The sequence below is a fragment of the Geotrypetes seraphini genome, chromosome 10 (assembly GCF_902459505.1).
Source record: "Geotrypetes seraphini chromosome 10, aGeoSer1.1, whole genome shotgun sequence".
Taxonomy (NCBI): Eukaryota; Metazoa; Chordata; class Amphibia; order Gymnophiona; family Dermophiidae; genus Geotrypetes; species Geotrypetes seraphini.
In genome coordinates this window covers 35,075,769-35,089,888 of record NC_047093.1, presented here as the reverse complement: position 1 = coordinate 35,089,888, position 14,120 = coordinate 35,075,769, and the positions used below count along the sequence as shown (strand labels likewise).

At 42.8% G+C, this 14,120-nt stretch overlaps 1 long non-coding RNA gene across 1 annotated transcript in view; it reads left to right on the top strand.

Annotated features, from left to right (window-relative positions):
• LOC117367389 overlaps positions 1-10,672 on the top strand; it is a 127,599-nt gene extending 116,927 nt beyond the window's left edge. The window contains exon 3 of the long non-coding RNA XR_004540757.1: positions 10,400-10,672. This is a non-coding gene — a long non-coding RNA (uncharacterized LOC117367389). The remainder of the gene's footprint in view (positions 1-10,399) is intronic.
• The last annotated feature ends 3,448 nt before the right edge of the window (positions 10,673-14,120 follow it).

Here is a 14,120-nt window from a genome sequence, read left to right as displayed (position 1 = left end):
TTCTTTGTCAAAGAATTTCCTTATTTTTCTTAAGTTGCGCATTGTGAAGAATGCTTTTTGGGTAGTTTTGTTGATTTGGGTCTGCATAGTGCAGCATCTGTCTATCAGCACTCCCAAGATTCTGAGTGAGGTCTGAATTGGGTATTTGGTTGCTTTAATTTCTAGGTCTGTTATGGATGGGTTTTTGTCCGTTTCAAGCATTAGGAATTTGGTTTTGTCCGAGTTTAGTTTCAGTTTGTGGTTTGTCATCCATTTTTCTACTTCATCCAGAATTATTTCCAGGTGTCCTGTTGAGGTGTGGTCTTGGATTTCGAAGGGGAGGAGAATAGTTATGTGTCTCATATTAATATGTGTCTCATATTAATTTGGGGTCTAAAAAATGCACTAGGGCTTACTTTTGGGGATGTCTTATTTTTTTCAGGTACAACAATTATCTCTCCCATCCTCTCCTCCACCCCAATTCTTCCTCTTCCTCTTTCCTTTCTCTCCCCTCCCCCCATGTGCAGCATCTTTCTACCCCTCCTTCCCATCCCCCTGTGCAGCAGAACCCCACTGACCTTCCCACTGTGAGACTGATATACGTCCGCTCCGAGGCCTCCTATAGCAGCAGGGGTGGGGGTTGCTGAATCGACGAATCCAATTTTTTCAGCAAATCAGACAGTACTAGTGGCAGGGATGGAGCCAGGGAGTGTGGGGGACATTGGGGGGGAGGGGGGGCTTTGGCGGTCGATCTTAACTAGGGCTTATATTGGGGGTAGGGCTTATATTAGGAGCATCTTTAAAAATCATGCTAGGGCTTATTTTCGGGATAGGTTTTATTTTCAGGAAAACAGGGTAGGTGTACCAATATGACCCTGAAACAAAGTGTCAAATCGCGCAATAGAAGTCATCCAATTCTCCACAACCAAAAAAGTTCCTTCAGTTCAAATCAAGAGTCAAAAACAATGTTGCTAACTTTTTTTTTTTTTTTTAAATATCAGAGGGATTGTTCATTATGAATTTGTACCAATTGGACAAACAGTTAACCAAGTTTATTATTTGGAAGTGCTGAAAAGGCTGCGTAAAAAAGTTAGATGAAAACGACCTGAACTTTTCGCCAACAACTCATGGCTCTTGCATCACGACAATGCACCAGCTCACACGGTACTATCTGCGAGGGAGTTTTTAGCCAGAAAACAAATAACTGTATTGGAACACCTTCCCTACTCAACTGATTTGGACCCCAATGATTTTTTTCTTTACCTGAAGATAAAGGGAATATTGAAAGGAAGACATTTTGATAACATCCAGGACATCAAAGGTAATACAATGACAGCTTTAATGGACATTCCAGAAAAAGAATTCCAAAATTGCTTTGAAGGGTGGGCTAGGCACTGGTGCATAACTTCCCAATAATAATAATAAATAATAATAATAACTTTATTCTTATATACCGCCATACCCATCGAGTTCTAGGCGGTTTACAACAATTAACAAATGATCTGCATTGACAAGCTTGTTTACAACATGTTACAAACAGATTTACAAACAAATTACCAGCAGAATTACAGTAGATTACAACAATTTTCAATTTACAACAGTCAGCAATGAAGTTACCACAATTTACAGTAGTCTGCAATGAAAGGAAGATGTACAACAGTTTAACTGAAAATTGCGGCTTAGATCAAACTAGACAAGGGAAGTAGAGAGAGGGTCAAGGGGGAATCAGGTGTGGGAGGAAGGGGTTGGGGGTGGGGCCGGGGTTATGTGAGGTGAAGGGATTAAATAGGAGTTGTGTTTGTTGAATAGGTAAGTTTTTAGTAGTTTTCTGAAGGCAAGGTAAGTGGGGGCCTCGAGGATCATCTGGGCTAGCCATGGGTTCAACTTGGCTGCTTGGAAGGCGAAAGTTCTTTCGAGGGATCTTCTGAGAAGGCAGTGTTTTGGCGAGGGGAAGGCGAACAGTTGAATTCTGCGTGCTGTCCTGTTGTTGCAGTAAAGGTTGAAGTGGGTATTTATGTAACTTGGGGAAGAACCGTTAACCGATTTGTAACAAAAGCATGCAAATTTAAAGAGAACTCTAGATTCTAATGGCAGCCAGTGCAGTTGGTGGTAGAAAGGGGTGACATGTTCCCATTTCTTTAGGCCAAAAATGAGGCGCACTGCGGTATTTTGGACTATTTTTAATCTCCTGGTAGTTTTCTTTGTTGCGTTAAGGAAGATGATGTTGCAGTAGTCGAGAATGCTGAGGATGGAGGATTGTACGAGTAGGCGGAATGCAGTGTCATTGAAGTATTTTTTTATGGTGCGAAGTTTCCAGAGTGCCGAGAAGCTTTTTCTAGCGATGATGTCGGTATGGTTTTCTAGGGTTAGGTTTTTGTCCAGCGTGACTCCCAGAATTTTTATGGTCGGATCGAGGGGGAGGGTCTTTCCTTTTAGTTGAATTGTGGTTTCCTTGAGTACTTTGACCAAAAAATATGTTATACATGAAGACAATACATTTTTTCTGTCATGGCCTCCCCAATTGTGGAATTCCTTGCCAATCTACCTAAGGGAGGAAAGAAACATTGGTAGATTTAAGAGTCAATTAAAATGTTTTATTTTTAAAGATGCATTTGACTTCTAGACATCATAAAAATACCAAAACCAAAGCAAAATCCATCCTTTTTTTAAAAAAAACAAAACAAAACTCCTTCCTCTTGTAATTTTTCTTGATTGTCTCATCTGGCTTTAATTATTGTATTTCTATTCTATTTACCCTACTGGTCTCGTCTGTTTTGAAAGTCATGTATTTGTTATATGAACTTTTTGTTCCCCTGTGTATTGTTATAAAATATTTTTAGAATTGTACATCGCCCTGAATATATGATAGGGCGATTAAACAAATTTTAAATAAACTTGAAACTTGAACCATGACCACAGTGATATTCAGCAATGAGGTATGTAGCGCATTTTCTAGGATGAGTTTGCAAACTTAATTGTCAGACCTTGTATACTGTATGTGTGTAACTTTAAGAAGAGGTATTCTTGGATGGGCTTGTGGCATACTTTAAACACATGAACAAATTACAGATACATTCTCCCGAGGTGATTTTCAAAGGAAATAAAAAACCCTTTCCTTTCAAAGATCATTGTAACATCTACAGATAAAAACAATCCGCAGCCTAGCAATTGACCCTCTTATAGGGAGGCTCTTTCCAAGCTTCTTGTTGAAGTACTGCCTTCTAACATCTCCTATTGTTTACAGAAATAAATATGTTCCTCCCAACTCAGAATGATTTATGAGCTATAAAGTAGCTGCATACCACAGAGCAAATAAACCAAGTTGGAAAAATACATGCAGCTGTATCATCTTACCCTCTAGGGTAATTATCTACCCAGTATGCTGACTGTGAAGCCTTGTGATTTGGTTCTCATTGCATTCCCCTTGGGCCACCCCATTGTTCTTAGCTCAGAAAACAAGAGCATATATATAAAATAAGTCATTCCATGTACTCAAAAATTTGATCATATTTCTAGCCATAGCCAGACCTAGTAGGCAAACTAAGTATGGCTGCATAGGGTGTCAAGACAAAAAAAAAAAAAAAAAGCAACTTGAGAGAGGAGTCTGGCATTAAAACAACAGAGTACAGGAGAAATGGACATGTACATCCAAAGTGGTATGTTTGTGAGTAACAGGAGGACGGGACTCGGGAGACTCATCTTCTACCAATCTCGCTATGCTCGTGTCACCCCTCTCCTTAAGTCACTTCACTGGCTCCCTATCTGCCATCATATACAGTTCAAGGATCTTATTGCTGACCTACAAGGGTGTTCATTCTGCTGTCCCTCAATATCTCTACTCGCTTCTCTCTCCTTATACACCTCCCGGAGAACTCCGTTCCTCAGATAAGTCACTCTTAAAATTACCCTTCTCCTCTACTACCAATTCCAGACTTTGTTCCTTTCATCTAGCTGCCCCCTATACCTGGAATAAATCGCCCGAGTTTGTCCTTCCCTTCCCTTGTTTAAAAGCAGACTGAAAACCCATCTTTTTGATATAGCTTTCAATATTTAACCCTTCTCTGCCCTCCAACCCTGCCCGCTGATTAACCGTTCCCCTTAACTCCTGTTTGTCTGTCTTGGCTGTATAGATTGTAAGCTCTTTTGAGCAGGGACTGTTTCTTCTTCTTTGTGACTCTGTGCAGTGCTGCGTGCATCTGGTAGCGCTATAGAAATAATTAATAGTAGTAGTAGTAATAGTACTTTTAAAATCTGGCGCGCTGGTTGCCTGAATCACCTGCAGTGGAAGTTCATTCCAATGATCAACCACCCTTTTGGTGAAGAAATACTTCCTGGTGTAGCCATGAAATTTTCCTCCTCTGATTTTCAGCGGATGCCCTCTTGTAGCCGATGGTCCTTTAAGAAAGAATATATCATCTTCCACCTCGATACGGCCTGTGATATATTTAAACGTCTCAATCATGTCTCCTCTCTCTCTACGTTCCTCGAGCGAGTACAGCTGCAATTTATTCAGCCTTTCCTCATACAGGAGATCCCTAAGCCCCGAGACCATCCCGGTGGCCATTCTTTGAACCGACTCAACTCTCAGCACATCTTTTTGGTAATGCGGCCTCTAGAATTGAACACAATATTCCAGGTGAGGTCTCACCATGGATCTGTACAACGGCATGATGACTTCGGGCTTCCGGCTAACAAAGCTTCTGCGGATGCAACCCATCATTTGTCTAGTCTTGGATGAAGCCTTCTCTACCTGATTGGCAATTTTCATATCTTCACTGATTATCACTCCTAAATCCCATTCCGCTACAGTCTTGGCTAAGGCCTCGCCATTTAGTGTGTAAGTTCTGCACGGATTTCTGCTGCCAAGGTGCATGACCTTACATTTTTTTGCATTGAAGCCAAGCTGCCAAGTCGAGGACCAATGTTCCAGTAGAAGTAGGTCTTGCGTCATACTGTCGGGCAAAGTGCTTTTACCTACTATGTTGCAGAGTTTGGTGTCATCGGCGAACAATGTTATTCTACCTTTAAGCCCCTGAGTCAGATCACTTACAAATATGTTGAATAGGATCGCCAAAGTTTTGGAGAGGGTACTGTTTACTATCACCCTCTGAAGTCTACCGCTTAGCCAATCGTTGACCCATGCAGTTAGAGTTTCTCCCAGTCCCATTGATTTCATCTTGCTCAGTAACCTGCGGTGTGGGACGCTATCAAAAGCTTTACTGAAGTCCAAGTACACAACGTCTAGGGACTCCCCGGCATCCAGCTTCCTTGTTACCCAGTCAAAGAAGCTAATTAGATTAGATTGACAGGACCTACCCTTAGTGAATCCATGTTGGTGGGGATCCCGTAGATTCTCCTCGTCCAGGACTGTATCTAGTTTACGTTTAATTAGTGTTTCCATGAGTTTACTCACTATGGATGTGAGACTCACCGGTCTGTAATTAGCAGCCTCCGCCCTGCAGCCCTTTTTGTGAAGTGGGATGACGTTAGCTGTTTTCCAGTCCAAGGGGACTCTTCCTGTACTCAGGGAAAGATTTAAGAGTATGGATAACGGCTCTGCCATGACATCACATAACTCTCTAAGCACCCTGGGGTGTAGATTGTCCGGTCCCATGGCTTTGTTCACTTTGAGTCTTGATAGTTCGCAGTAGACGCTGCTGGGTATAAATTTGAAGTTCCAAAATGGGTCTTCCATGCATTGCCTTGCTTGCAACTGTGGACCGGACCCTGGTGCCTCGCAGGTAAAGACCGAGCAGAAGTATTCATTTAACAGTTCGGCTTTGTCGGAATCCGATTCTACATAATTCCCTTCTGGTGTCCTGAGGCGTACTATCCCATCCATGTTTCTTCTTCTATCACTAATATATCTGAAAAAGGATTTATCCCCCTTCTTAATGTTCTTTGCTAGATTCTCTTCTATTCGAAGCTTGGCCGCTCTGACTGCCATTTTGACAGCCTTGGACCTGGCCAGATAGTCTTTTCTAGCCTCCCCATTTCCTGATTGTTTGTAGGAAATAAATGCCTTTTTCTTTTTCTTAACGAGGTCCGAGATCTCCACAGTGAACCACTGGGGTCTATTGTTTCTCCGTTGTGTGCTTACTGTTTTTATATAGCGGTTTGTCGCTTCGTGCAAGGTAGATTTCAGGGTTGACCACATAGTTTCCACATTGTCGGTCTCAACTTGGTCTTGTAGTGCTCGATGGACGAATTCACCCATACGCTTGAAGTCAGTGCCCCGAAAGTTGAGGACCTTTGTTGTCGTGCTCGATCTAGTGAACCCTTACCTCAGGTAGAACCATACCATGTTGTGATCGCTGGAGGCTAGCGTTTCACCCACTGAAACTTTCGAGACGCTTTCCCCATTGGTGAGTACCAGGTCCAGTATAGCCTGGTCCCTAGTGGGCTCCGCTATCAATTGTTTGAGCCGTGCTCCCTTTATGGAGGTTAATAGTCTTCTGCTGCCGCTGGTTGATGCGGAAAGTGTGTTCCAATCTGCATCGGGCATACTGAAATCCCCTAACAGAACTGTGTCCCCACGCAAAGTGATGTTCTCTATGTCTTCGGTTAATTCTATATCCTTGTCTTCTTGTTGTCTTGGAGGTCTGTATACCACACCAAGATACAGGCATTTTTCGTTTCCTCTGGCCAGGTTCACTCAGAGGAATTCCCCGGTGTACCTGACGTCTGTGATTCTGGTAATTTTGATGTCTTCTTTAGTGTATAGTGCTACCCCTCCTCCTAATTTGCCCTCTCTTTAAGTTGTAACCTGGTATAACCATGTCCCACCCATGTGAGTCCGTGAACCAAGTTTCGGATATGGCCACCACGTCTAGATCAGCGTTCATTATCTCCGTCTCCAATTCCAATATCTTATTGCCCAAACTGTGTGCATTAACATACATAGCCCTCCATACCTTGTGTTTGCTAAGTCCCTCAGGGGGGTCCCCCATCTGAGTTAGTGGAACTCCTAGAGCAGTGATTCCCAACCCTGTCCTGGAGGAACACCAGGCCAATTGGGTTTTCAGGCTAGCCCTAATGAATATGCATGAGATAGATTTGCATATGATGGAAGTGATAGGCATGCAAATTTGCTTCATGCATATTCATTAGGGCTAGCCTGAAAACCCAATTGGCCTGGTGTTCCTCCAGGACAGGGTTGGGAACCACTGTCCTAGAGTATAGTTATCAGTATTGTAATTGTTATCAGCGTATGCACTTACCTCTGACTCAGAAGTGGAGTTGCGACTCTCCTCCAAAGGGTAGTTCCTTACTGTGCTGATATCTGAGTGGGTACCCTCCCCCAACTTACCTAGTTTAAAGCCCTACGAAGTAGGCGGGCTAGTCGGTGTCTGAAGACGTTCTTTCCTCTTTTGGTTAGGTGTAGTCCATCTGGTCCCTGAAGTCTCCATCCATTTCCTGTATCCCAATCGTCGGTTTTAAAGCTGAAGGTTTGGGTGTCTCAGGGATGGACCTCTCATGTGCCTGCTCGGTGATTTGGGACAGCTCATGGACGACTCCGTCGATGAAGTCCTCATCCTTTCTGATACTCCTCAAGCGCTTCACCTCCTCCCTTTAAGTTCCTCAGTTCTTGTAAGACGTCTCCGTCTAGCTGGTCCAAATCCTCCATCTGTGTAGAGACCGTAGTGTACTGCTGGGGGAAGGCCTCGGTCTGCACAGAGACCTCTGCCCACCGTCCTGGGTCATCCTCAGTCTGTGCGTAGGCCGTGGCCATCCCCAGGGTCTCTCCGGTGACTGGAATGCTGGTCTTGATTGTAATCTTGGTATTCCTTGTTCTCCCTGCCATTTGCAAGCTGTTAATTAAGTAATTAATTAAGTCTGCCTGCTTGTTAGCTAATTGGGTAGTTTGCTAGTTAGTTGGAAAGACTGCTAGTTTGAGAGTTGGAAAGAAAGAAAGAAAGAGTCTGGCTGTGTGAGAGTTTGAAAGAAAAGTCTGCCTGTTGGTTAGCTTGAGAGTTGGAAGGTCTGAAGGGCTAGGGTGCCTGTTAGTTAGTTTGAGAGAAGGTTTGAAAGATTAGGGTGTCTGGGAAGGTTTGAAAGGTTAGGGTGTCTGAGAAGGTTTGTCTGCTAAATAGTTTGAGAGGATTACCTGCTAGTTAGTGAGCTAGAAGGGTCTAACAGGTTACTGGAGCTCTCAAAGGCCCTCTAGGCCCTTTGCAAAGGTGTTCTCGCTAAGGTGAGCGCCTTTGCCGCTCGCCTTCGCCGTACGCCGAACGGCTGCGCGCCGTTGGCTCGTCCCCTTAAATGGCTAGTGCTGCTGGTGACGTCGGGGGGTAGGCAGAGTTATCTCTCGCCTCCTCTGATCTCACTGCTCACCGCTCCTGTGTCTCTTTCTCCCTCTGCCTCCTCCAATCTTGCTATTCTGCTCTCCGCTCCTCTGTCTCACTCTCTCTGCCTCCTCCGATTGTGCTGTTCTGCTCTCCGCTCCTCTGTCTCTCTCCCCTGTAGCTTCCTCCGCTCCTCTGAGCTACCACGTGCTTGGGATCGCTAGGCTCAGCTCTGCCTAACTTCTGCCACTGGCCCAAATGCTGTTTTCAGGATCAGTAACATACAAGCTACAGCAGGGGTGTCCAACCTTTTGGCTTCCCTGGGCCGCTTGGCTGAAAAAAATGTTTCTGGGGCTGTACAAACGTGCAAACGCTGCAGCAAGACACAGGAGGGAGCTGGCAAGACAGTAAACACCCAGGGGCAGCAGAGTAAAACACTGCATCGCCCTCGACCAGGGCCGCACAAAACACTTCAATGGGCAGCATGCAGCCCTTGGGCCGCAGGTTGGACACCCCTGAGCTACAGGATCAATAACGCGCTACAGGAATAGTACACACGTGTTACAGAAAATTGAGACAATTTTTTTTAATATGACACACATGCTATGGGGAGTTGAGAACACCTATGCTTTAGTTAAACTAAAAGAATACAAACTATAGAGAGTCTCAGAATGGATTCGGCTTGGCTGAATGGTATATGGAACATAACATTAGCATTTCACATTTCGTCATCTTCAGTCAACCCTTAAGACATTTACTCTAATAAATCACAGGCACTCTTTTACTGGAAAATGTTTGGCCGCAGCTTTTATTTAGAACCCCCAACTAACATTTCAACAATTAATTCTTATATTGGTAACATTTCACGACAGTAAACTCGGCTGTACCAGAAACTCCTCTTTCCCCCCCCTCCCCCATGAGCCATTCGGTGACGAAACTAGCTTATCCCCTCAGGCAACTCCTTGCCACTTTACCCCATAGCATGACCCACGGTTTCGTCAGGTCACACACACCCCAACTCATGGCGGTGACGCCCATGAGTAATTCTTTTATTTCCCCCATCACATGTATTCAATTCCCCTTTCAGCCACATCAAACAATATCCCCCATGTTTTATGCACATTTCCCTTTTTCCAGCTGCAACCACCCCACCCCCCACCACATCACTCCCTCCCCACCCCTTTACCCTATCCAAAATCAGCAGCTAACCCAGACCATCACAGGGAGAGAGGGCGGGAAACACTCCTTCCACCCCTCCTCCCTCACATCCACCCTCTCCTACCAAAACCCGAAAATGAATTAACCACCAAAACCCTTTTTCCTCAAGATTCCAATCTCTACCCCTGTTAACCAATCCCTATGCTTCATTCCACTATCTCCCTTTCCTAACAACTATTTCCACCAATCCCACACCTCGCCTCTTTCCTATTAGTTCACCATCCCCCCTCCTCCCCCCCCCCTAACCATACTCTTTCCTTCTCTTCCTCAGTTCCTCAGCTAATGTTATGACCCTGCCAGCTAAATCTGGCAGGGTACTCATAAACCTTGCTGAGGATTAACAAGAATGACTGAGGGCCAAATTCTTTAATATCACTGGTAAAATCCGACCGGTTGCTGTAGCGGCTGCAAATCTAATGATTCAAAAAAGACAAGTCATTTCCAAAGAACTGCACATGCAAACGAGGTTCGTGGAGGGTCAAATTTACATGAGATCAGTGGCTGGTGACAGTGATCGGCACATGTGCAGAACAGTCTACAGAAAGAGGCATGGGTGGATAGGAGGGACGGAGAACTACCAACAATTGTGACAGCGCTATTGGATGGAAAGGAAGGGAGGGGAGATGCAATATAGGGTTCCTTTTACAAAGGCACGCTAGATGCTACCACCTCCTCTTGAGCAGGCAGTAGTTTTTTGGGTGGCGCACGCTAATCTGGTGCGTGCACTAAAAACGCTAGCGCACCTTTGTAAAAGGAGCCCATAGTGATGGTAAAACAAATTTCAAAATTAAAAGTGAGTTTTATATGCGCTTGATAAAAGCTGCCTTTATACATGTTCTCGAGAATGTGTGCTTTTGAGATTTTTTTTCCCCATCGCTATATTATTATAATTTATGTGACTAGTGTATTTTCTTCAGAAAAGGAGAGTATGAAGCATATAGGACCCTGCTCCACATGGAAGTGGTAAATTACTGAAGTCTGCTAGCAGCAGCTGGAAATCTGCATATTCCACGATCTCCATAATCTGTCTCTGATGAAGCAATGAATGTGTGAAACGGTTGAGCCGCCGTTGGACTTCAATAAGGACTACATAGCAGACTCCCAAAGGATCTCTGTGGGCCTTTGGCCCTGAACTACTCTATGTTAAGTTCTTTTTTGGTTTTCCATGAATATGTGGATACAGTTTTAAATCTTGGTGATAAAATTCACTTGATCTTTGCAATTAATAAATGAATAAAATAATTAAAAATTAAAATTAACAAGGTTTTTTGGACTCTCATTTGGAGGGTGAGGTTTGGGTGTTTGAGGTCCTTTTCCTTGGTTTTTTTTGGTAAACGTAAAACACCATAAGTATATGAACTTTGTCTCACTTTTTTGGGTACATTTTTGTTTAATTGAGTAAGTCATTTTTTCTCTCCTCTTGGTGTTGTCTTTCTAATATATAGGTGTCTACCTCTAGGATGCCTAGCAATGCCTAAGCATGCCTAGGTGCACCTATGTGGGATTCTATAATCAGCGTCTCGTGGTTGATTGACAACTGTGCTGAGTGGCACCTACAATATATGCGTGCTTAGGTGATGTTTATAGAATCTGGTACCACAACAGGTTGATAATAATAGAATTCATGCCTAGATGGAGGAAAAGATCTCAGATTTACCACTTAGGGAACATGTCTATTTTCTCCCTATAGTAATGTGGCGTTGGGTTTCTTTCATCGATCAAAAAACCTCCATCCTATCTTAATAGCTTATCATTAATTATCCTTTTTTTTTTTTTGGAAAAATTTTTTAAAGCTTATTTTAAATTAATGATAGCATCCTATTAAATCTTTGAATGAATTTACTAACAATAGTCACTAAATTATAATCAATCACTTCATAACAATCTAAATGCAGAGAAGACAAGTAACTTATCTGCAGTTGAAGCAGATTAAAGTGCTTCAGTGCTCCGATATAAAGTGCTGAGTGCCCTGTCCTTATTCAGAGGTAAAGTGCTGAGTATAATATTGCACAAGATTCTTCTTACATCGAGATAAAGTGCTGTAGATTATATTGCACAATGCTCGTTCAACAGGTCCCGTTTCACCCTTAAAATGGGCTTCATCAGGATCTATCCCACATAAGTGCTCGTTTCCTGGTGCATGTTCCCTAAGTGGTGAATCTGAGATCTTTTCCTCCATCTAGGCATTAATTCTATTATTATCAACCTGTTGTGGTACTAGTTTTAGTTTTGTTGATATGCATCTTTCACGATTCAGTTTGGTTTATAGAATCTGGCCTTGAGTGACACTAAGGAGAAAGCTTAGGCCCAATTTTACTGAGGTGCGCTAATCGATTTAATGCACGCTAAACGCTAACACGTGCATGTTAGTCTATGGATGCGATAGCGTTTAACGCGTGCTAATCGGTTAGCGCACCTTAGTAAAAGAGGGGGGGTTAGTCTCCTGCTTTTCAACCGCTGAAGATCAAATGGAACCAACCAGCAACAAGTCACACCTTTGTTCGCAAAAAAAAGGGACAAAACGTGACTACATTTTTGTTATATGCCTGCGTATATTCTTAAAGGCACAGTCTGGCCCAGAGTGGCACTAAGGCGCGCTAACCGATTTAGCGCACACCAATCAATTTAGCACGTGCTAACGATTAGCGCACGCTAAATGCTAACGCGTCCATAGAATATAATGGGCGCATTAAGCGTTAAGCGCCCGCTAATCGTTAGCGTACGCTAAATTGTTTTGCGCGCCTTAGTAAAAGGACCCCTAAGGAGAAAGGTTAGGCTCCTGTTTTTCAACCGCTCAAGAACAAATGGAAACAACCAGCAATAAGTCACACCTTTATTCACAAAAAGGGACAAAAAAAAAAGTGACTACGATTTTGTCATATGCGTATATTCTTAAAGGCAAGGTCATAATGTTTGATATTATAAGGGTGAGTCTCAGTTAAGCCAATTTATACCTAATGTCACAATGCCCCAGAGATCTACTATTTACAATAAATAGGGTCAATGTTCAAGATCATTTGAGCAGGCTTTGGTTGTACCCCAGAAAGGCAGTATCTCAAATCCATGACTCTTTACCCTTTAGAAAAAAAATAGGTAAATTGCACCACAGGTATTATCTGAGAGTTCTGCAGGTGTCGCATCAGTGACGGACAGACTAGATGGCATTGGTGGTCCTACAACTCCTGCAATCTTTTATTTTCTATGATAGAACTGCTTTAATCTGTTCATTAGAATTTCATCAATTTGAAAGGCTGCCCCAAGGGATCTCAAGAGCACCAGCGCCAGCACCATTCCCTAGATTGATGGAGGAAACGGTAGGAGATATGAAGTTATAAGCGTTTTGGTATGTTAATAAATGAATACATTTACAGTAGTAATTTAATTTCAGTATATATACTACTGGAGTACTTGGGTTTTTCCTCATTATTAGTCCTGATTGAACCTAAAACTTGACCAACCTGCCATGAATACTTGAAATAATCTCCATTCAAACTGAAATGCCCTTTAAAAAAATTTTTTATAATAGCTTTTTTTTTTTTAGCACCTGTCACTGTTTGTATCATTAATGAAGCCAATCTACAGAGGCAAACGATGAGAGAATAGACTGACTAGCTTCATAACACGGGCCAACCCTGATGCAAAGTTGACCTATCAGTGTGTTCAGGTCTCTTTGTCACAGTTTTCTACACAAACTTTCAGGGTGAGCTCATCAGTTTAGGTTATAAGTTCAGGATAGTGTACATTAAGAACTGCTTGCACAATTCCTGTTAATGGTGACTGTGTTCCTGCACTGAGTTATTTGTGTCATGGCCATAGCTTGTTGCTATGGATACTTGTCCTCCAGTTTCTAACCTTAGTGATCTGATCTCGTTAAAAAAAACAGTTTCTTAACTTTTATTGTTGATGTCACACTCGCAAAAAGTTATTTTGATTTGACTGTGGGCCATGATCCTGTCTTTGAGTAACAGGGACAGGTAAGGAGCCAAATTTTTGTTTTCTTCATAAGGTCTCTATCTTTAGTCCTCCTGTGGTTCTCATGATGGATTTTCTGTTTTCTCTTATACAGCATATAGATAATTCAGCCTGTTTACACATGATATGGGTGCATAAGTGGGTGTATCTAAATGTACCGGTAACCATGTAGATATCAATTTGTGCTAGCTTTCTATAAAGTAATTTTGGTGCCAAGATGCTGTTGAATTGGTGCTTAATGCACCACATAGATGCACCTAATTTGTGGTACCCAATTATAAAATTGAGCCTAAGTGGGTTACAACTAGAGAATGACACGGGAACAAAGTTTATCCTCATCTGCACTGGCTCTGTCTCCATCCCTGCCCTGTCCCTACAGACTACCATCCCCGTCCTTGCAGACTCCACCCCCATCTCTGCCCTGTCCCTACGGACTCTGTTCTCATTTGCAGAAGCTTCAAACACTTATGATTTCATATTTAAATCTTTTAGAAAAGTACATATAAAAGGGATAATATTCTGTACAACTGTTTATACATCACAAATAGAGCCTTCCATTTCAACCTGGTTTTGGTACAATCTTCCCAAAGGTTCAGCTGCCTATGTTTTTACATCATCTGGGAAGGTAATTGGATTGTCTTTCAGACAATAGGTGTAGAAGAGAAC